The sequence below is a fragment of the Mustela putorius genome, unplaced genomic scaffold, assembly GCF_011764305.1.
Source record: "Mustela putorius furo isolate JIRA1106 unplaced genomic scaffold, ASM1176430v1.1 tig00001012_pilon_pilon_pilon, whole genome shotgun sequence".
Classification (NCBI taxonomy): Eukaryota; Metazoa; Chordata; class Mammalia; order Carnivora; family Mustelidae; genus Mustela; species Mustela putorius.
Window position 1 is genome coordinate 1,973,071 of NW_025421531.1, and position 22,315 is coordinate 1,995,385.

Below are 22,315 nucleotides of genomic sequence, written 5' to 3' on the forward strand. Positions count from 1 at the left end.
TGAATCTTCTCAATATTAAGTGTTTTGCTCACAACTATGTCACCTTCTGCATTTGCCTTTGAAATCTTTCATTGTCACTTTGTTTAAACAGAATTGTTGTTTCATAATGATTTGTGATCTTAATCAAATGTTCAAACCTTTTTACATTCTTTGACAAAGGTCCCAATATCAAACTCTAACATGAAGTCTTTTGACCACAAACTGTCTAGAGGATCCCTGGAACATCTGGAAGGATTTGTTCTTCTAACATAATAGAGACATTAAACTAATTAGGTGTATTAGGTGTATTCGGTGTGCTAAATAACATGAGAATCATTGTCAAATAAGTGATACCCTCTTTGATTATACTTGTATAGATATGTTGTTATAATAAGTGTTTTAGAAATTATATGAAATTCCTAAAAATCTGATAGGCAACTATAACCAGTTACAGTTGTATTTATTATCTTAAAATGTGTGTCACAGTTATAACCAAACTTCTTAATTGTGTTGTAATAAACCCTAATCAGATCCTTACCCATTGCCATTTTTAAGTCTTTTATCATTTACAGGTAATTATACTTTCTCTCAGATGGTTTTTATAAGTGTTTCTGAAAAAACTCTTCCTCAAAAACATTCATGAAAATGACTCTAGAACACAAGTTTCTTGTAACTTTAAGATCAAAAACTGAACTGGGTAAGCAATTTCCAAGACTAATGGAAAAACCAGATTTAAGCAAACCAAGAATTAATTACATGGGACTGAATATTGAGGAAGATGATTATTATAGTATGACTGGTTTTTAGAAATATTGCTTATTTTTTAAGGTTTTGTTCCATATTTAAGGAAACCTTTTCTCTTAAGCTAACTGATTTGTGGCAAATTACACCTTTTTAAGCAGAACTAAAATATTTATCTTTTTCTCCCTAACTGATCCCTCCAGAATTCAGAAACCCAGTAAGCATTCTTTTATCTTCTTGGCAATAGACTTATTTGCATAAGTTCAATAAGAATGTTCTCCTTGTAACAGAACACAATTGGAAATATAGGCAATATTACCAAGGCTTTGACTATAATGTCATATTTGAGAGAAAAATGCATAGACTTAGATATAACCAAACATCCTCAAGGAAGTAAGATTGACTTTATAGAGCCAATAAAGACTCTTGGAAAATCAGCCTCATACTCTGCTTACAGGGTTCCCAAAAGCCTTACCAGTTACGTTAAAAAAAAAAAAAAAAGTTACTTCCTGGAAAGTGCCAGAACCCCTCAGGCTATTTTGAGGACCTTGAGAAGTAACCCAAACCTATAGGTATTGCAGGCAGAGTCTGAGGGCAAGTATTTGGGTTGGCTTCTTAGCCTTGAGAGGTTGTTAAAAATTCAAATCTAAGAATTCTTTTTTTTTTTTAAGATTTTATTAATTTATTTGACAGAGAGAGATCACAAGTAGGCAGAAAGGCAGGCAGAGAGAGAGAGGAGGAAGCAGGCTCCCTGCTGAGCAGAGAGCCTGATGTGGGGCTCCATCCCAGGACACTGGGATCATGACCTGGGCCGAAGGCAGAGGCTTTAACCCACTGAGCCACCCAGGTGCCCCCTGTTCATTGTTTTTGAGGTTTTGTTTCCTACCTATAAACTAGACTAAATCCTGAATTCTTCTACTTCCTTCCAAAGTCTGGCTACAACTCTCCATAATAATGTTTCTAATTTTCTCCCACCTAATTGACTTAGAATCACTAAGAAGTCAAACATCCTTTTTCTTGAAGTCCTACAAACTGAACAGGAATGACATTATGTAAGCTTCAGGGAAATAATCCTAATAGCTCATATATAGACAGTCTTCATACCTGTCTCTATGGGCCACTCAAAAATATAACTCGAGACACTCAAGCTACAAATCAGGAAAATCGGTCTGACTGCCATTGCCTGCCTTCCCTCTTTGAAGATGCTCTTTGAGCCTGACATCTGTGCAGGTGGTTGTGGACAGGCTTGAATTCCACAGGCTTGGAAGACCCCAGCTCCCCAAGGCCAGCAAATGGGGTATACACTGCACATTATGGGCTACATAGGCCAGGTTAGGCAGAGACCTGGCACAGGTCAAACATCAAGGCCAGATCATGGGAACAGGGTCTTGAGGGTCCATGGCATCTACTTAATTCCAAGTGCTAACCTACACAAATGTGCACATTTCCCAGAGAAATTTATCCACGTGCAACAGATGCAAATGCCTTTTTGTTCAGTGAGTAGATAAACATAGATAAACAAGAACTCTGCAATTATCCAATGAATTACGTGATCACTGTATGAGTTGTGGAGTCAGCCAGTTCTCCTAACATTAGAGATTTTTCATCACAAGCTTATTGGCATGTACTTTAATCCATGGGAGAAATCTCCCCCTAGGGAGGCAAACCCAGAATCATGTGGGCCTCCTGGATGCTCCTATTTAAGGCAGCCATGGAGGCTTAATGGGGTGGACAGGTGGGAGGCTTATGACTTGTTACAGATTTTTTTAAGAGGCTCTACACCCCATGTGAAGCCCAATGCTGGACTTGAACACCTGACCCTGAGATCAAGACCTGAGCTGAAATCAGGAGTTGGATGCTTAACTGCCTGAGCTACCCAGGTCCCCTTGATGGATTTTAACAGAAATAGTTAAATGTCCCAATAAGCATTGGCTTCTGATCTATCCACCATCTAAACATTCATTTGTCCATGGGAAATCTGTCCATTTCAAAGAAAAATGACTAGGTAGAGTGTAGAGGACTCCAGCTAAGGTATAATTATTGACAGATTTGGTAGCCGGTATTTTGATTGACCCATTCAATCCATGAATCAAGCAGTTGGAATGACATTATATGAAAGGCTATCTCTTCTTAAAGGAGTCTTGTCTAAAATCCTTACAAAGAGGTATAAATCTATTTGGTGCAAAGAAATGGGTGGTAAGGAAAAGAATGTGCAGGAGCAAAGGTTGTGCATTGACAAAGGTGGAGATGTTGAGCCAGTAGGTAATGACCGGGGAAAGGCTGAAGCAAGGTACAGTAACCCTGGTCGTAACAGCTCAAAAGGTAATATCCATGGACTGGCAGGTATAAGTGACAGCAGTACTTGGGACTAAAGTTAGGTCCAGGTAAGACCAAAAGTCTCCAATATTGTGAACATATTAGAGTTTCTGGTGTCAGATCCAGCAGAGAGGTTCCCCCCTTTTGCCATAGACAGAGGAATGCAGCAGATAAGAGTGTGGTTTCTCTAAGTGAAAGAGGAAAAAACAGCAAGGTAAGAAGCAGCAGGGACAAAATCACATACAGGCCTAATCCAGTCATCTTGGGAAAGCTTCAAGTCCTGGAAATCTTTATGTCAAGTTGGGGTGCAGGTCCAGTCAGGGTTTGGTGGTTTCTTTAGTTATATAAATGTGAATCTAAGAATCTATTCCTTGGAGTCTGACAGTACAAGGATTGGTTAACACTACTTGATTTGGGTTTTTCTCATGGGGTTGGAGAGAGTCTTTCTGGAGATGCCTTTTTCAATAGATGAATCCCCCATGTCATAAGGTATGATGTTCAAGGTCTTCATCCCTTGGGAGTACACTGTGAAAAGACTGCTATACAAAGTGTGGTTATTTTTAAGAGAGACCATTAGTTCTTTACAATTTGAAGTATAGCTCCTTTTATAAACTGAGTCAAAGAAGCAGGGGTCAGGGATATTGAGTGTCCTGTTACAAAGAGAACAGATTCTTACTGAATTTGTGCAAATATATTGTAATGAAACCTAAGAATATTTAATAAGAGTTTCAGAATTCTGGAGGGATCAGATAGAAAAGGATAAATGCTTTAACCTTTGTTGTAAAGATTGTACTTGACCAAATTGCTGTTAAGTCATAGATTGTTTAAAGAGATAAAAGAGTCTATTAAATCTGGAAAAACATATTAAAGCAATCAGTTTTCCATTTGAGTTTTAGAAATTCTACCAAGTTCAGTGTTATGATCTTAAATTTATCAAAACCTGTGATCTACGGTGCTTGTCAAGTCTTTGTCACGAATCTCTTGGAAGATGAAGTACTTAAACAATAACTTCCCATAAATGACAAAGACATAAAAATAAGAATGACTAGAGATCTGAGGAGAGTTCATTATGATGTAATTGACAAGGAAATTGGGTTATTTAATAGTAGATAACACTTCAAGATATTAACCAGGTATTAGATATTAACCTGGTATTAACCAGGACATATCAGATTTCTAGGAGTTTCATACCATTTCTAGAACACCTATTTTAACAGTATCCATATAAATATCTATACAAATCAAACGAATTTTAGCATCAATTACTTGACAATGCTTCCTATATACCAAATAAGCTTAAATTAGCATAACGGCTCCCTTTTTACAAGAAGAGGGAACAAACATGAGACTTTCCAGAGGGTCTCTGGAAGTTCTGTTACTTTTAGGTCAAAAAAACTTGACTTAAAATTTGATTTGAAAAAGTTTGTCAAAAATGTCCATTTTTTTTTTTTTTTTATAGTACCTGGGTGGCTCAGTCAGTTGGACTGACTCTTGATTTTGGCTTGGATCGTGATCTCAGGGTCATGAGATCAAGCCCCATGCCAAGCTCTGTAGTCAGTACAGTCTGCTTGAGATTCTGTCTCCCTCTGCTCCTCCCCCTGCTCATATTCGCGTTCTCTCAAAAAAAAAAAAAAAAACTAGATCTCAAATATATGAAAATGTCTTAAACACTTGATTGAATATAATCATAGACCATTATAAAGTGATATTTAATTATCTATTTGATCAAAATGACAATAAAAGATTTCAAAGGCAAATATAATGGTCACATACTTACAAGCAAAACTTACCTCTTTTAATACACAGAAGACCTCCGTTTACTTGAGTAATCAAGAAGCTGATGAAGACCAGCCACAGAAATGTTGTTTACTAGGCAGATTATATTAAAGGCAAAGAAAAACCTTTGTTTACAACTTCTTACTGAGAGTGGACCAATGTAAATAAAGTTTAGTATTAACAGAAAACCAAATTCTAATTATATACCAATGTAATTTTTATCTTAAAATTACCTTTTTAAAAAACCTAAACCTAATCTTGACTACTTATAAAATTCCTTTCTTTTTTTTTTTTTTTTTTTTTTTTTTAATTTTTTTATTTTTTATAAACATATATTTTTATCCCCAGGGCTACAGGTCTGTGAATCATCAGGTTTACACACTTCACAGCACTCACCAAAGCACATACCCTCCCCAATGTCCATAATCCCACCCCCTTCTCCCAAACCCCCTCCCCCCGGCAACCCTCAGTTTGTTTTGTGAGATTAAGAGTCACTTATGGTTTGTCTCCCTCCCAATCCCATCTTGTTTCATTTATTCTTCTTCTACCCACACAAAAATAGACTCAAAATGGATGAAGGACCTCAATGTACGAAAGGAATCCATCAAAATCCTTGAGGAGAACACGGGCAGCAACCTCTTCGACCTCTGCCGCAGCAATATCTTCCTAGGAACAACGCAAAAGGCAAGGGAAGCAAGGGAAAAAATGAACTACTGGGATTTCATCAAGATCAAAAGCTTTTGCACAGCAAAGGAAACAGTTAACAAAATCAAAAGACAACTGACAGAATGGGAGAAGATATTTGCAAACGACATATCAGATAAAGGACTAGTGTCCAGAATCTATAAAGAACTTAGCAAACTCAACACCCAAAGAACAAATAATCCAATCAAGAAATGGGCAGAAGACATGAACAGACATTTCTGCAAAGAAGACATCCAGATGGCGAACAGACACATGAAAAAGTGCTCCATATCACTCGGCATCAGGGAAATACAAATCAAAACCACAATGAGATATCACCTCACACCAGTCAGAATGGCTAAAATCAACAAGTCAGGAAATGACAGATGCTGGCGAGGATGCGGAGAAAGGGGAACCCTCCTACACTGTTGGTGGGAATGCAAGCTGGTGCAGCCACTCTGGAAAACAGCATGGAGGTTCCTCAAAATGTTGAAAATAGAACTGCCCTATGACCCAGCAATTGCACTATTGGGTATTTACCCTAAAGATACAAATGTAGTGATCCAAAGGGACACATGCACCCGAATGTTTATAGCAGCAATGTCCACAATAGCCAAACTATGGAAAGAACCTAGATGTCCATCAACAGATGAATGGATCAAGAAGATGTGGTATATATACACAATGGAATACTATGCAGCCATCAAAAGAAATGAAATCTTGCCATTTGCAACAACATGGATGGAACTAGAGCGTATCATGCTTAGCGAAATAAGTCAAGCAGAGAAAGACAACTATCATATGATCTCCCTGATATGAGGAAGTGGTGATAAAATTCCTTTCTTAATAGTCCTTTTCCATAAACCTACAACTTTAAAGATCTGTGTAGGGTTTGTCTAATTTTAAAAATTCAGGAACAGGGTGCCTGGGTGGCTCAGTGGGTTAAGCTGCTGCCTTCGGCTCAGATCATGATCTGGGGTCCTGGGATGGAGTCCTACATCGGGTTCTCTGCTCAGCAGGGAGCCTGCTTCCCTCTCTCTCTCTGCCTGCCTCTCTGTCTACTTGTGATCTCTCTCTGTAAAATAAATAAATAAAATCTTAAAAAAAAAAATTCAGGAACAATGATTTTGCTTTAGAACAAAATTAATTTTCCTTATAAAGTCCATCATACCTTTTCTTATAAAAAGAATTCTATTTTTTAACCTATTGCTCATATATAGTCATTTTCTCTCTCACTGTTTCTAGTAGTTTCATTTTAAAAATGCTAACAATTTCATCAGTTCAAATGTCTTTTTTTTTCAATTTCAAAAATGTATAAAGCTTATCTAGAAAAGAAATGATACAGGATACATTACAGGATAATGATAGATTTACCCTTAGAAGATAACATAATTGCTTATGCATTACATTGGGGAAAATTCTTAAATATTAATATTAAATTAATATTAATATTAATATCATTAATATTAAGTATTGTTGTTTCAGTGAGTTAATAAGCACAAAATTATTCCCATTTTCTACATTTATGTTTGCAAATACCTACTTTTTTTTAAGATTTTATTTATTTGACACAGAGAGCACAAGTAGGCAGAGAGGCAGGCAGAGAGAGGGGGGGAAGCAGGCTCCCTGCTGAGCAGAGAGCCCAATGCAGGGCTTAATCCCAGGACCCTGGGATCATGACCTAAGCTGAAGGCAGAGGCTTAACCCACTGAGTCACCCAGGCACCCCGCAAATACCTACATCTTAATGAAAGAAGTTCATTACTTGAAAGATGTTACTGTTACTTGAAAGACTGATTATACAGTTTATACCATCTTTTAAATAACCTTTTTTAATAAAAGGTAAACTTACATGTAAAAGCAAATGGGAATATCCCCATGGTTAACTCATTGACACTACATTATAAACAGTCCTTCAAGTAACATCTTTGGTTCTTCGTTAAAATATATGTTTGTTAAATAGGTGATGGGGATTAAGGAAGGCACTTGTGATGAGCACTAATGTTAGTTTTAACTAACTGGAATTTTTTTAAAAAATTTTATTTATTTATTTGACAGAGATTACAAGTAGGCAGAGAGGCAGGCAGAGAGAGAGAGAGGAGCAAGCAGGCTCCCTGCTGAGCAGAGAGCCTGATGCGGGGCTCGATCCAAGGACCCTGGGATCATGACCTGAGCCGAAGGCAGAGGCTTTAACCCACTGAGCCACCCAGGTGCCCCTAACTAACTGGAATTTAAATAAAAACTTAAAAATAAGTAAAAACAAGCAAGCAAATGTTATATCTATTTGTTGTTGTCTGGCTACAAGTCTGAAAAGACAAGCAACAAAGTGTGAGTCTGCTAAAAACAAAAACAAAAACAAAAACTCCAGTTTGCCATTGAGGAGTTATCACTGTATATATACAAGACAGAAATGGTCATTCCTGTACTGCCTTTTGTTGCTCAGCTATTGTGATCTATGAATGTCTTTCAAACACATGGGTCATCCCCAGCAAGAAATATGTGTCTGCCTTCAGCTTGGGTCATGATCCTGGGGTCCTGGGATCAAGCCTTGTGTCAGTTCAGTGGAGAGTATGCTTCTCCCTCCCCCTCTGCCTGCCACTCTGCATATTTATGGCCTCTCTTTCTGTGTCATATAAATAAAGCCTTAAAAAAAGAACCCTAAATATATAAAAACATATAAGTAAAATTTTAATCAACTGACATGTATTTCCTATTTTGCATTTTATGAAATTATCCTGTTTTATTTATAGATAATAAATGAATCTAATAAAGTTTATGAATAATAGATAAAATTGAAGATCTATATTACTCATTGATCTGTATAGATGTAATGTGTGTGTTTTCTATTTAAACAAATGTTAGTCATAATTCATCAATGGTGATTGACCATAGTTTGAAAACTAAGAGGGTATGGTAAATCCTTCCATAGGAAGAGTCAGCTCTCATGGGAGTTCCAACAAAAAGGTGGTAACCCAAGATTCTGTTTCCTTCCTTAAGTGCCAATGTTCTAATTTCACAGATGCCTAAGGAATTACAGCCATTAGGATATGTTGTACCTACTTCTGCTTCTGCTGTCTATTGTCTCAGGTGACCAGGTTTGACCTAAGATTATAGCTATTTTTTTAAATTTATTTTTTATTTATTTTCAGCATAACAGTATTCATTATTTTTGCACCACACCCAGTGCTCCATGCAATCCATGCCCTCTATAATACTGACCACCTGGTACCCCAACCTCCCATCCCCCGACACTTCAAACCCCTCAGATTGTTTTTCAGAGTCCATAGACTCTCATGATTCACCTCCCCTTCCAATTTCCCCCAACTCCCTTCTCCTCTCTATCTCCCCATGTCTTCCATGCTATTTGTTATGCTCCACAAATAAGTGAAACCATATGATAATTGACTCTTTCTGCTTGACTTATTTCACTCAGCATAATCTCTTCCAGTCCCGTCCATGTTGCTACAAAAGTTGGGTATTCATCTTTTCTGATGGAGGTATAATACTCGATAGTGTATATGGACCACATCTTCCTTATCCATTCGTCCATTGAAAGGCATCTTGGTTCTTTCCACAGTTTGGCGACCATGGTCATTGCTGCTATAAAACATTGGGATACAGATGGCCCTTCTTTTCACTACATCTGTGTCTTTGGGGTAAATACCCAGGAGTGCAATGGCAGGGTTATAGGGAAGTTCTATTTTTAATTTCTTGAGGAATCTCCATACTGTTCTCCAAAGAGGCTGCACCAACTTGCATTCCCACCAACAGTGTAAGAGAATTCCCCTTTCTCCACATCCCCTCCAACACATGTTGTTTCGTCTTGCTAATTTTGGCCATTCTAACTGGTGTAAGGTGATATCTCAATGTGGTTTTAATTTGAATCTCCCTGAGGGCTAGTGATGATGAACATTTTTTCATGTGTCTGATAGCCGTTTGTATGTCTTCATTGGAGAAGTCTCTATTCATATCTTCTGCCCATTTTTTGATATGATTGTCTGTTTTGTGTGTGTTGAGTTTGAGGAGTTCTTTATAGATCCTGGATATCAACCTTTTGTACTGTCATTTGCAAATATCTTCTCCCATTCTGTGGGTTGCTTCTTTGTTTTCTTGACTATTTCCTTTGCTGTGCAGAAGCTTTTGTGCCCCCAAACTACTAGAACTCATACAGCAATTCAGCAACGTGGCAGGATACAAAGTCAATGTACAGAAATCAGTGGCTTTCTTATACACTAACAATGAAAATACAGAAAGGGAAATTAGAGAATCAATTCCATTTACTATAACACCAAGAACCATAAGATACCTGGGAATAAACCTAACCAAAGAGGAGGTAAAGGATCTGTACTCGAGGAACTACAGAACACTCATGAAAGAAATTGAAGAAGACACAAAAAGATGGAAGACCATTCCATGCTCTTGGATCAGAAGAATAAACATTGTTAAAATGTCTATATTGGCTAGAGCAATCTATACTTTTAATGCCATTCCAGTCAAAATTCCACCGGTATTCTTCAAAGAGCTGGAGCAAATAATCCAAAAGTTTGTATGGAATCAGAAGAGACCCCGAATCGCTAAGGAAATGTTGAAAAACAAAAATAAAACTGGGGGCATCATGTTATCTGATTTCAAGCTTTACTACAAAGCTGTGATCACCAAGACAGCATGGTACTGGCATAAAAACAGACACATAGACCAGTGGAACAGAGTAGAGAGCCCAGATATGGACCCTCAACTCTATGGGCAAATAATCTCCGACAAAACAGGAAAAAATATACAGTGGAAAAAAGACAGTCTCTTCAATAAATGGTGCTGGGAAAACTGGACAGCTATATGTAGAAGAATGAAATTTGACCATTCTCTTACACCGTACACAAAGATAAACTCAAAATGGATAAAAGACCTCACTGTGAGACAGGAATCCATCAGAATCCTAGAGGAGAACATAGGCAGTAATCTCTTTGATATCAGCCACAGCAACTTCTTTCAAGATATGTCTCCAAAGGCAAAGGAAACAAAAGCGAAAATAAACTTTTGGGACTTCATCAAGATCAAAAGCTTCTGCACAGCAATGGAAACAGTCAAGAAAACTAAGATTATAGCTATCTTAAGAGAACTCCACATATCAACCAAGTGTACAATGATAAGCTACAGCCAGAGAAGTATTTTTGGTTTTTTTGATATTTTGTTATTTTTCAGCATTTCCTTCAGCTGATTTATTTAAATTTTTACCATCATGCGGAATTTTTGTAATATAATGCTAATTTTTTCCATCTGTGTACACAATGATGATAAAGGTATCATTTTATGTGTATTAAATTGAGCTTTTTTATTTCAAGATTTTAAAATTTAATGTGACTTGATTTGGAATTGAGGAAAAAGTGACTGCCATTGTTCCTCCAGTTAAACCCCCTACCAGTCCAACAAGGAACTTTAAGATTTTCCTTCCCTTGAGCAAATCTGTTTTTGGCGTATGTTGTAAACTGGGTATAAATGAAATGGATAACCCAAGCATAATTTGGGGGTCTGTACTTACTTAGAAAGTAGAAAGTTCTATGTATTAAATTTTAATGTATAGGTTACAATTATAACTTGCAATATGACTGGCATGGATTTATTAAAATGGATTCCTATATTCTTTGGGTAGAAATCTGTGATATGAGCTAGAAGCCTGAGGTATACTACTAAGGATAATGATATGTGTTATATGCTAGGTTTCCTAGGTGTTCTCTATACATCATACTTGATATCCCTGTTGTTTTAAAGTCTGGACATAATTTCCATAGACCTAGTGCTCATTTTCTAGTAGGTGAATATGGATTAAAAAGTATAAGTTGGGAGTACAGTAAATGATCAATTTTTGGCCTAATATATTTAAAGATATAATTACTGATTCTGCATATTCAGCAGCTGTTCTTTTATAATAAAGTGCTAGCACCCAAATCGGGAATTAAATCGGGATTATTCGCATAGAGTCTGTCATGTGTCCCAAGCTGTACTCAATCCAGGAAGATAATGGAAAAGAACAAAATTCAGTACCTGGATGCATTAGCATATATGCTGGGTTATAATACCAAGAACCAGATTGGTTCAGACCAATCTTCATCTTTGAAGTCAGTGTCTAATAGGAGTTGCTGTTGTTCAGAATCCTTGCTGCTTCTTATGGAAATTAAAGTGGAGGTTTCCACTGCTTCATTGGGTTCCCTATTGATTGAAACTTTCCTAGTTGAGTAGATGGTGCTGACAGCAAACGGTGGGGTGAAGACGTTGGGTGTGATGATGCTGGTGATATTGATGGGACTTCCATTGCTATAAGGTGACCAGGATAATGATCCCTGGAGAAAGTAGTGGATGTCACAACCAGTGGAGTTGTATTGGACCAGAAGGCGACATTCCAATTCAGAATACTGGCACAACTGCTATTGCTTGAGGGGTCAGAAGAGTATCCATTGCTGCAATGAGAATGGTGTCCAATAGTGAGAAACAGACAAACAGGCTGTTTTAGTCTAAGTTTTCAAATCAGGATTATTAGTGAGCTTCTGCTTACGCCATTACACCTTTCATTTGATCCAGCAGGCAGCATGTTGCACTGGCCTGCTTAGTAAGTTTGACAGGGTTAAATAAAGATGCATGATGGATTCCTGCCTGCAGGAAAAGGATAGTAACCTAGACATTTTCAATTGTTTCTTGTAGTCCTTGCCATTTAAGGATATCTATCATTACTATGTCCATTTTTTCCAGCATCTCTGTAAGCTTGGTCACCCTGTATCATACTAGGCTAAATATTAGACATCTTGTGTTAATACAATAAAAGTAGTTTTCAGCCTGCCATTTTTATAGAGGCATCATATTATTTTCTTTAATGTGATGTAACATGTTTTCTTCTTCAGTCACCCAATAGGTTTTGTTAGCAGTAGGTGTGATAACTTCCCCAGTACTGTATATAGATCACTTTCTATTTTAATTAATACTTTTCCTACTATTTTAGACTCTGGGGTATTGTTAGTACTCTTACCTCTGTGGGTGCTTGCAATATTAATTCAATCGGAGTTGTCCAATTCCTTCTATATACAGTTTAGAGATCTTGTAATTGCTCGGGCTGTTTTAGTCTAAGTTTTCAAATCAGGATTATTAGTGAGCTTCTGCTTAAGCCATTAAACCTTTCATTTGACCCAGATGTGGTTGGCTTGTAGGTTAAAGTGGAGGTTCCACATTCTGCTTTGTTCCTCAGCCCATTCTAATATTTGTTTTTCTTTGAAGTGTGTGCCCTTATCTGATGGTTGGGATACCACAGCAAGCAATCCAGATTTCTAATACTCTGATGGTGGATTTTTGATAATTTTTTCTGCAAAAGATAAGAGTAATCCTATTCCAGACCATGAATCTACAATGGTGCATGTACATAGTTGATTCTCTGACATGGGCAAGGGTTCTATTTGATCATTTTGTTTTGGTTTGGTTTTGGTTTTTATTAACATATAATGTATTATTAACCCCAGGGGTACAGGTCTGTGAATAGTCAGGCTTCTTCTCCCACTCTGTCAGTCATCTTTTGGTTTTGTTGACTGTTTACTTTGTTGTGCAAAAGCTCTTAATCTTTTTTTTTTTTTTAAGATTTTATTTATTTATTTGACACACAGAGAGAGAGATCACAAGTAGGCAAAGCAGAGATCACAAGCAGAGATGGGGGAAGCAGGCTCCCTGCTGAGCAAAGAGTCCAATGAGGGGCTCAGTCCCAGGACCCTGAGACCATGACCTGAGCTGAAGGCAGAGGCTTAACCCACTGAGCCACCCAGGCATTCCACAAAGGCTCTTGATCTTGATGAAGTCCGATAGTTCATTTTTGCCCTTCCTTCCCTTGCCTTTGGCAATATTTCTAGGAAGAAGTTGCTGTGGCTGTCAAAGAGGTTGCTGCCTGTGTTCTCCTCAAGGATTTTTATGGATTCCTTTCTCACATTGAGGTCTTTCATCCATTTGGAGTCTATTTTTCTGTGTGGTATAAGGAAATGGTCCAGTTTCATTTTCCTGCAAGTGGCTGTCCAATTTTCCCAGAACCATTTGTTGAAGAGACTGTTTTTTCCATTGGACGTTCTTTCCTGCTTTGCCAAAGATTAGTTGATGATAGAGTTGAGGGTCTATTTCTGGGCTCTCTATTCTGTTCCACTGATCTATGTGTCTGTTTTTGTACCAGTACCATATTGTCTTGATGACAACTTTGTAACAGAGCTTGAAGTCTGGAACTGTGATGCCACCAACTTTGGTTTTCTTTTTCAACATTCCTCTTGCTATTTGGGGTCTTTTCTGGTTCCATATAAATTTTAGGATTATTTCTTCCATTTCTTTGAAGAAAATTGATGGTATTTTGATAAGGATTGTGTTAAGCATGTAGAGTGCTTTAGGTAGTATAGACATTTTCACAGTATTTGTTCTTCCAATCCATGAGCATGGAACATTTTTCCATTTCTTCGGGTCTTCCTCAGTTTCTTTCTTGAGTACTTTATAGTTTTCTGAGTACAGATACTTTGTCTCTTTGGTTAGGTTTATTCCTAGGTTCTTATGGTTTGGGGAGCAATTATAAATGGGATTGACTCCTTAATTTCTCTTTCTTCTTATTGTTGGTGTATAGAAATGCAACTGATTTCTGTGCATTGATTTTATATCCTGACACTTTATGGTACAAGTTCTAGTGGATTTGGAGTGGAGTCTTTTGGATTTTCCACATAAAATATCATGTCCTCTGCAAAAACTGATAGTTTGACTTCTTCTTTGCCGATTTGGATGCCTTTATTTTTTTTTTAAATTTTTTATTTTTTATAAACATATATTTTTATCCCCAGGGGTACAGGTCTGTGAATCACCAGGTTTACACACTTCACAGCACTCACCAAATCACATACCCTCCCCAATGTCCATAATCCCACCCCCTTCTCCCAAACCCCCTCCCCCCGGCAACCCTCAGTTTGTTTTGTGAGATTAAGAGTCACTTATGGTTTGTCTCCCTCCCAATCCCATCTTGTTTCATTTATTCTTCTTCTACCCACTTAAGCCTCCATGTTGCATCACCACTTCCTCATATCAGGGAGATCATATGATAGTTGTCTTTCTCTGCTTGACTTATTTCGCTAAGCATGATACGCTCTAGTTCCATCCATGTTGTTGCAAATGGCAAGATTTCATTTCTTTTGATGGCTGCATAGTATTCCATTGTGTATATATACCACATCTTCTTGATCCATTCATCTGTTGATGGACATCTAGGTTCTTTCCATAGTTTGGCTATTGTGGACATTGCTGCTATAAACATTTGGGTGCATGTGTCCCTTTGGATCACTACGTTTGTATCTTTAGGGTAAATACCCAATAGTGCAATTGCTGGGTCATAGGGCAGTTCTATTTTCAACATTTTGAGGAACCTCCATGCTGTTTTCCAGAGTGGCTGCACCAGCTTGCATTCCCACCAACAGTGTAGGAGGGTTCCCCTTTCTCCGCATCCTCGCCAGCATCTGTCATTTCCTGACTGTTGATTTTAGCCATTCTGACTGGTGTGAGGTGATATCTCATTGTGGTTTTGATTTGTATTTCCCTGATGCCGAGTGATATGGAGCACTTTTTCATGTGTCTGTTGGCCATCTGGATGTCTTCTTTGCAGAAATGTCTGTTCATGTCTTCTGCCCATTTCTTGATTGGATTATTTGTTCTTTGGGTGTTGAGTTTGCAAACAAAAGCCCAGGGCCAGACGGCTTCCCGGGGGAATTCTACCAAACATTTAAAGAAGAACTAATTCCTATTCTCCTGAAACTGTTCCAAAAAATAGAAATGGAAGGAAAACTTCCAAACTCATTTTATGAGGCCAGCATCACCTTGATCCCAAAACCAGACAAGGATCCCACCAAAAAAGAGAGCTATAGACCGATATCCTTGATGAACACAGATGCGAAAATACTCAACAAAATACTAGCCAATAGGATTCAACAGTACATTAAAAAGATTATTCACCACGACCAAGTGGGATTTATTCCAGGGCTGCAAGGTTGGTTCAACATCCGCAAATCAGTCAATGTGATACAACACATAAATAAAAGAAAGAACAAGAACCATATGATACTCTCAATAGATGCTGAAAAAGCATTTGACAAAGTACAACATCCCTTCCTGATCAAAACTCTTCAAAGTGTAGGGATAGAGGGCACATACCTCAATATCATCAAAGCCATCTATGAAAAACCCACCGCAAATATCATTCTCAATGGAGAAAAACTGAAAGCTTTTCCGCTAAGGTCAGGAACACGGCAGGGATGTCCATTATCACCACTGCTATTCAACATCGTACTAGAGGTCCTAGCCTCAGCAATCAGACAACAAAAGGAAATTAAAGGCATCCAAATCGGCAAAGAAGAAGTCAAATTATCACTCTTCGCAGATGATATGATACTATATGTGGAAAACCCAAAAGACTCCACTCCAAAACTGCTAGAACTTATACAGGAATTCAGTAAAGTGTCAGGATATAAAATCAATGCACAGAAATCAGTTGCATTTCTCTACACCAACAGCAAGACAGAAGAAAGAGATATTAAGGAGTCAATCCCATTTACAATTGCATCCAAAACCATAAGATACCTAGGAATAAACCTAACCAAAGAGACACAGAATCTATACTCAGAAAACTATAAAGTACTCATGAAAGAAATTGAGGAAGACACAAAGAAATGGAAAAATGTTCCATGCTCCTGGATTGGAAGAATAAATATTGTGAAAATGTCTATGCTACCTAAAGCAATCTACACATTTAATGCAATTCCTATCAAAGTACCATCCATCTTTTTCAAAGAAATGGAACAAATAATTCTAAAATTTATATGGAACCAGAAAAGACCTCGAATAGCCAAAGGGATATTGAAAAAGAAAGCCAACGTTGGTGGCATCACAATTCCGGACTTCAAGCTCTATTACAAAGCTGTCATCATCAAGACAGCATGGTACTGGCACAAAAACAGACACATAGATCAATGGAACAGAATAGAGAGCCCAGAAATAGACCCTCAAATCTATGGTCAACTAATCTTCGACAAAGCAGGAAAGAATGTCCAATGGAAAAAAGACAGCCTTTTCAATAAATGGTGCTGGGAAAATTGGACAGCCACATGCAGAAAAATGAAATTGGACCATTTCCTTACACCACACACAAAAATAGACTCAAAATGGATGAAGGACCTCAATGTACGAAAGGAATCCATCAAAGGAGGAGAACACGGGCAGCAACCTCTTCGACCTCTGCCGCAGCAACATCTTCCTAGGAACAACGCCAAAGGCAAGGGAAGCAAGGGAAAAAATGAACTACTGGGATTTCATCAAGATCAAAAGTTTTGCACAGCAAAGGAAACAGTTAACAAAATCAAAAGACAACTGACAGAATGGGAGAAGATATTTGCAAACGACATATCAGATAAAGGACTAGTGTCCAGAATCTATAAAGAACTTAGCAAACTCAACACCCAAAGAACAAATTTGGATGCCTTTAATTTCATTTTATCAACTGATTGCTGAGGCTAGGACTTCTAATACTATGTTGAATAGCAGTGGTGATGATGGACATCCCTGCCATGTTCCTGACCTTAGTGGTAAAGCTTTCAGTTTTTCTCCATTGAGAATGATATTCGCTGTGGGTTTTTCATAGATGTCTTTGATGATATTGAGGTATGTACCCTCTATCCCTACACTTTGGAGAGTTTTGTTCAAGAAAGGATGCTGTACTTTGTCAAATGCTTTTTCAGCATCTATTGAGAGTACTGTACCATTCTTGTTCTTTCTTTTATTAATGTATTGTATCACATTGATTGATTTGTGGATGTTGAACCAACCTTGCAGCCCTAGAGTAAGTCGCACTTGGTCGTGATGAGTAATCCTTTTAATGTACTGTTGGATCCTATTGGCTAGTATTTTGGTGAGAATTTTCGCATCTGTGTTCATCAAGGATATTGGTCTGTAATTCTTTTTTTTTGGTGGGGTCTTTGGTTTTGGGATTAAGGTGATGCTGGCCTCATAAAATGAGTCTGGAAGTCTTTCTATTTCTATTTTTTTGGAACGGTTTCAGGAGAATAGGAATTAATTCTTCTTTAAATGTTTGGTAGAATTTCTGTGGGAAGCCGTCCAGCCCTGGGCTCATTTGTTGGAAGATTTTGATGTCTACTTCAATCTCCTTACTGGTTATGGGTCTGTTTAGGTTTTCTATTTCTTCCTGGTTCAGTTGTGGTAGTATATATGTCTCTAGGAATGCATCCATTTCTTCCAGATTGTCAAATTTGCTGGCATATAGTTGCTTATAATATGTTCTTATAATTGTTTGCATCGCTTTGGTGTTGGTTGTGATCTCTCCTCTTTCATTCATGATTTTATTAATTTGGGTCCTTTCTCTTTTCTTTCTGATAAGTCTGGCCATGGTTTTATCAATCTTATTAATTCTTTCAAAGAACCAGCTCCCAATTTCATTGATTTGTTCTACTGTTTTTTTGTTTGTTTCTATTTCATTGATTTCTGCTCTGATCTTTATTATTTCTCTTCTCCTGCTGGGTTTAGGTTTTCTTTGCTGTTTCTTTCTTCAGCTTCTTTAGGTGTAGGGTGAGGTTGTGTACTTCTAGTATTATGTGTATACTTGTATACACAAATACTTGTGTATTTGAGACCTTTTTTCTTTTTTTAAAAAAGATTTCATTTATTTATTTGACAGAGAGAGATCACAAGTAGGCAGAGAGGCAGGCAGAGAGAGAGAGAGAGGGAAGCAGGCTCCCTGCTGAGCAGACAGCCTGATGTGGGACTCGATCCCAGGACCCTGAGATCATGACCTGAGCCGAAGGCAGTGGCTTAACCCACTGAGCCACCCAGGCACCCGAGACCTTTCTTGTTTCTTGAGAAAGGCTTGTACTATATAATCATTTGCATCATCTGGAAGTGTCTGTCAGCTTTGACCTTCCATGGAGTATTCACTAGTGGCCTCTAACCTTTAAACTTTCAGCAATTCCCACATTCCTTAATTTGAATTGGAGGTATTTGGTAGGTATATATGTGTTTCTTTTTTATTTCAAGTTTTTATTTAAGTTCTAGTTAACATATACAGTAAAATTGGTTTCACTTAGAATTAAGTGATTCATCACTTGTGATGAACACGTAGTGTTATATATAAGTGCCCTCCTTAGTACCCATCACCCATTTAGCCTATCCCCTACCCACCTCCTTCCATCCACCCTCACTCTGTTCTCTATCATTAAGAGTCTCTTTCAGTTTGTTTCTCTCCTCTCTCTCTCTTTTTGCCCCTTTCCCATATGTTCATCTGTTTTGTTTCTTAAATTCCACATATCAGTGAAACCATAACGGTACTTGTCTTTCTCTGACTTTTATTTTGCTTAGCATAATATACTGTAGCTCCATCTGCATCATTGCAAATTGCAAGATTTCATTCTTTTTGATGGCTAAGTAATATTTCATTGTATATATACACCACATCTTCTTTACCCATTCATCAGTCAATGGACATACAGGTTCTTTCCATAATTTGGCTATTGTTGATATGCTGCTGTAAACATTGGGGTGCATGTGCTCCCTTGAATCAGTATCTTTGTATCCTTTGGGTAAAGATCTAGGAGTACAATTGCTGGGTCATAGGGTAAGTCTATTTTTAACAACTTGAGGAGCCTCCAAACTATTTTCCAGAGTGGCTGCACCAGTTTGCATTCCCACATACAGTGTAAGAGGCCTCCACTTCCTCCACATCCTCACCAACATCTGTTGTTTTCTGTGTTGTTAATTCTAGCCATTCTGACAAGTATGAAGTGGCATTTCATTGTGCTTTTGATATGTATTTCCCTGATGATGAGTGATGTCCAGGATCTTTTCATGTGTCTGTTAACCACGTGTATGTCTTCTTTGGAAAAATGTTCATGTTTTCTGCCCTTTTCTTAACTGGATTATTTTGGGGGTATTGAGTTTAATTAGTTCTTTATAGACTTTGGATACTAACCCTCTATCAGATGTCACTGGCAAATATCTCCTCCCATTCTGTAGGTCATCTTTTAGTTCTGTTGATTGTTATGTGTTTCTTTCCTATCCATGTTCTAGTGCTTTGTGTCTCAGCATGATTGATAATAGGTGCCCATGCAATGATCTAATCAATTGGCATTGTCCTTGTTTACATATGGTTTTGTTTTGAATTGCTTTCCTCATTAGTCATGAATCATTGTGGTTTTTGTTAAATTTCAGGAATTTGGGCGTGCTTTCCTAATGAGGCTGTCTATATGGTCATTAAGTTTCATTACTCAGCGTTGTCTTTCTGATGTGCAGAGACATGTGTGATAAACATGGAGCTATCAGCCAGTGCCATTTTCTCTCATATATCCTTACTCCATATGTTCATATTTCCCTTTCCAGTCATTTTTCCCACCATGTTGCTGACCAAAAGCTATTCCAGTGGCTATTGCCCATGAGTCTGAGATAAGATATATGTCATTCTGATTTTCCTTAACAGATTGTCCAATCGCCAATTTTATGGCTATTAACTCAGCATATTGTGCTGATTTTCTGGACCCTGATTCTGACAGGGCTGGACCATCATTAGTCCTCAAGGATGCTGCCTGCCAGCATTTTCCAGATGGTGTCACGGAGGCTGATCCATCTATAAACCAGGCATTGTTGAATGCCACAGACCATGGCAGTCCCCACTGCCCAACTGCTGAAGCTTGGATAGGCTCACCCCTCAGGAATTCTGGCAAGTCCACTGTTGGCGTGTTGGAGATTTTCTCAGTTCACACAGAAAGTTGAATCTCAATCTATTTTTCCTGCTTGAAAATATACCATTTCCATGTTAGGACTTTATGGCCAGGACTAGTTTCTTTCAGTTTGACAGGGCCCTACTTATCCCACTCCAGTATAGGATCTTGGAGTTTAAGTATAATTAGTTTATTTTCTGTTAGTTTCTCTGCATTTTGTAGGGCTTATAAAGTGCCCAGGTGAACCTTTAATTGGGTTGTTTCTGTTCTGGGGCCATGGGAACCTCTTAATCCAAAATATAGTTGGGTAATATTTGGGGTCCTGTGGTGTTTTAGACTGCAGAGCCCACACTGCAAACCCTGTTGAGTGTAAGCATTCTGGCTTATCTCTAGAGTCCTCATTAGCTGATGCCACTGAATTACAAGTTCTGACAGCGGTAGTGAAATAAGTAAAGGCAGACTCTTGAGTCTCTGTCCATCTAAACCCCTTACTCTTCCTACTTATTTCATAAACACGTTTTAATATGATCCTCATGTGTGGTATGTGCTGTTGCCAATATCCAAACAGTCTGATCAGTTTCAGAGATGCTACTTTTGTGGTACAAATGTAATGCAACCTAGCTTTTCTGTGACTGGGTCTGGAATTTTTTTGCCTTCAGAAAACCTAGAAATTTTATTGTAGTATAAGGTCCTTGGATGTTACTTGGGTCAATGGTTCATTCTCTGGGTGTAAGAAATTCAATTAACTCTCTGTTCTTCCCAGTTATCACCATAAATAGTATGTCATCAATACAGGAAATGCTTATTTGTGTATGTGTTGTTTTCTTGAAAGGCTTGGGTGTTTTGTGTTAGAAAGTTGTGGGCTCTTACTGATGTATACGATCAGTGAACTGATATTTTCTGCCTTCCCATATGAGGGCAGGTATGGGTTGGCTCTCCTCATCAATGGGAACAGCAATGAACACGTCAGATATGTCTATCCGTATGTAATAAGATGCTGATCTAGTAGTAATATTGATTATAATGCCCATATCTGAGAGTGCTCCCTCAATTTTGAGAGAGTATTTGTTTAACTTCTTATTATCTATTGTGAGTCTATATGACCCATCTGGCTTTTTAAGAGGCCTGACTGGGTTGTTACATGGTAAAATAGTAAGGACAGTAATTTTTTCCTTTAGAAGTTCCTGAATGTTTCCCTTAAATTTTGTATGTCCTATTACATCTATCCAAGAATGTTTTCTAAATTGGAACCAATAAGGCTTTTATCCTTAATGAGTGATCACCAACTGTTAGGAATCTATATACCTTGTCCCAGGGTTAATTTTCATTTTAATACTTCAACTAATTCCTTTTTTATTGTTAAAGTTTTCTAAATTAGTAGGATAACCTAGTGTAATTGTTACCTAGGACCATATATCTAGCAACATAATGATACATGTAGCATTTTTACATATAAAGGTGGTTTCTACTGATATGGCCAGGTTACCGGGTGATTTTCTCCAGCCTGGGCCAAGAGACAGAGACTGCCAGTCCCTGTGGGATTTGCTCTCCTTTAGCTACCAGTGGCTTGTCTATTAATGGGATTAAGCTTTAAAAAGGAGTATTTACAATGATGGGTCAGTGGGTCTATATGTGAGTTTATTTTTCTTAGGTCTATTTACTCTAAGAGCTGGTTTCCATTTCTCTGACATTGAACATATGTAATTTCTGGGGTTTCTATTTTTATAATTTGTTACAAAGGGTGCTAGTTTAAATGGTTTAGGTGGCCAAATGGATCTTGCATACTTAGTTCTAAATGGCCTATTTTGATTAGGTATTTACATTTGGTGTAGGCCTGTTTTGTCAATATACTTAAGAGTTAAATCTATAGTCTTTTTCTAGACTTAGTTCTCCAGCTGTTTTTATCAAATCAATCAGTTGTCCTGTGTTTCTGGCACCTGAAAATACTATAAATAATGCTTTTCTCTTCTATGGGGGCTCAGCTTTTAGACTGACCTTTTCAATTTGTTCTGTTGCTTCCACATATAGCCGTGAGGATGTCCCTTATCATGAATCACAATT

At 37.8% G+C, this 22,315-nt stretch overlaps 1 long non-coding RNA gene across 2 annotated transcripts in view; it reads right to left on the bottom strand.

Moving 5' to 3' along the window:
• LOC101673289 overlaps positions 1-22,315 on the bottom strand; it is a 101,015-nt gene that overhangs the window by 20,824 nt on the left and 57,876 nt on the right. Inside the window, exon 3 of one of the 2 annotated variants that reach the window (XR_199708.3) lies at positions 10,513-11,947. The exons of the other annotated variant lie outside the window; for it this stretch is intronic. This is a non-coding gene — a long non-coding RNA (uncharacterized LOC101673289). Of the gene's footprint in view, positions 1-10,512; positions 11,948-22,315 lie in introns of those variants that run through there. 2 annotated transcript variants of the gene reach the window in all.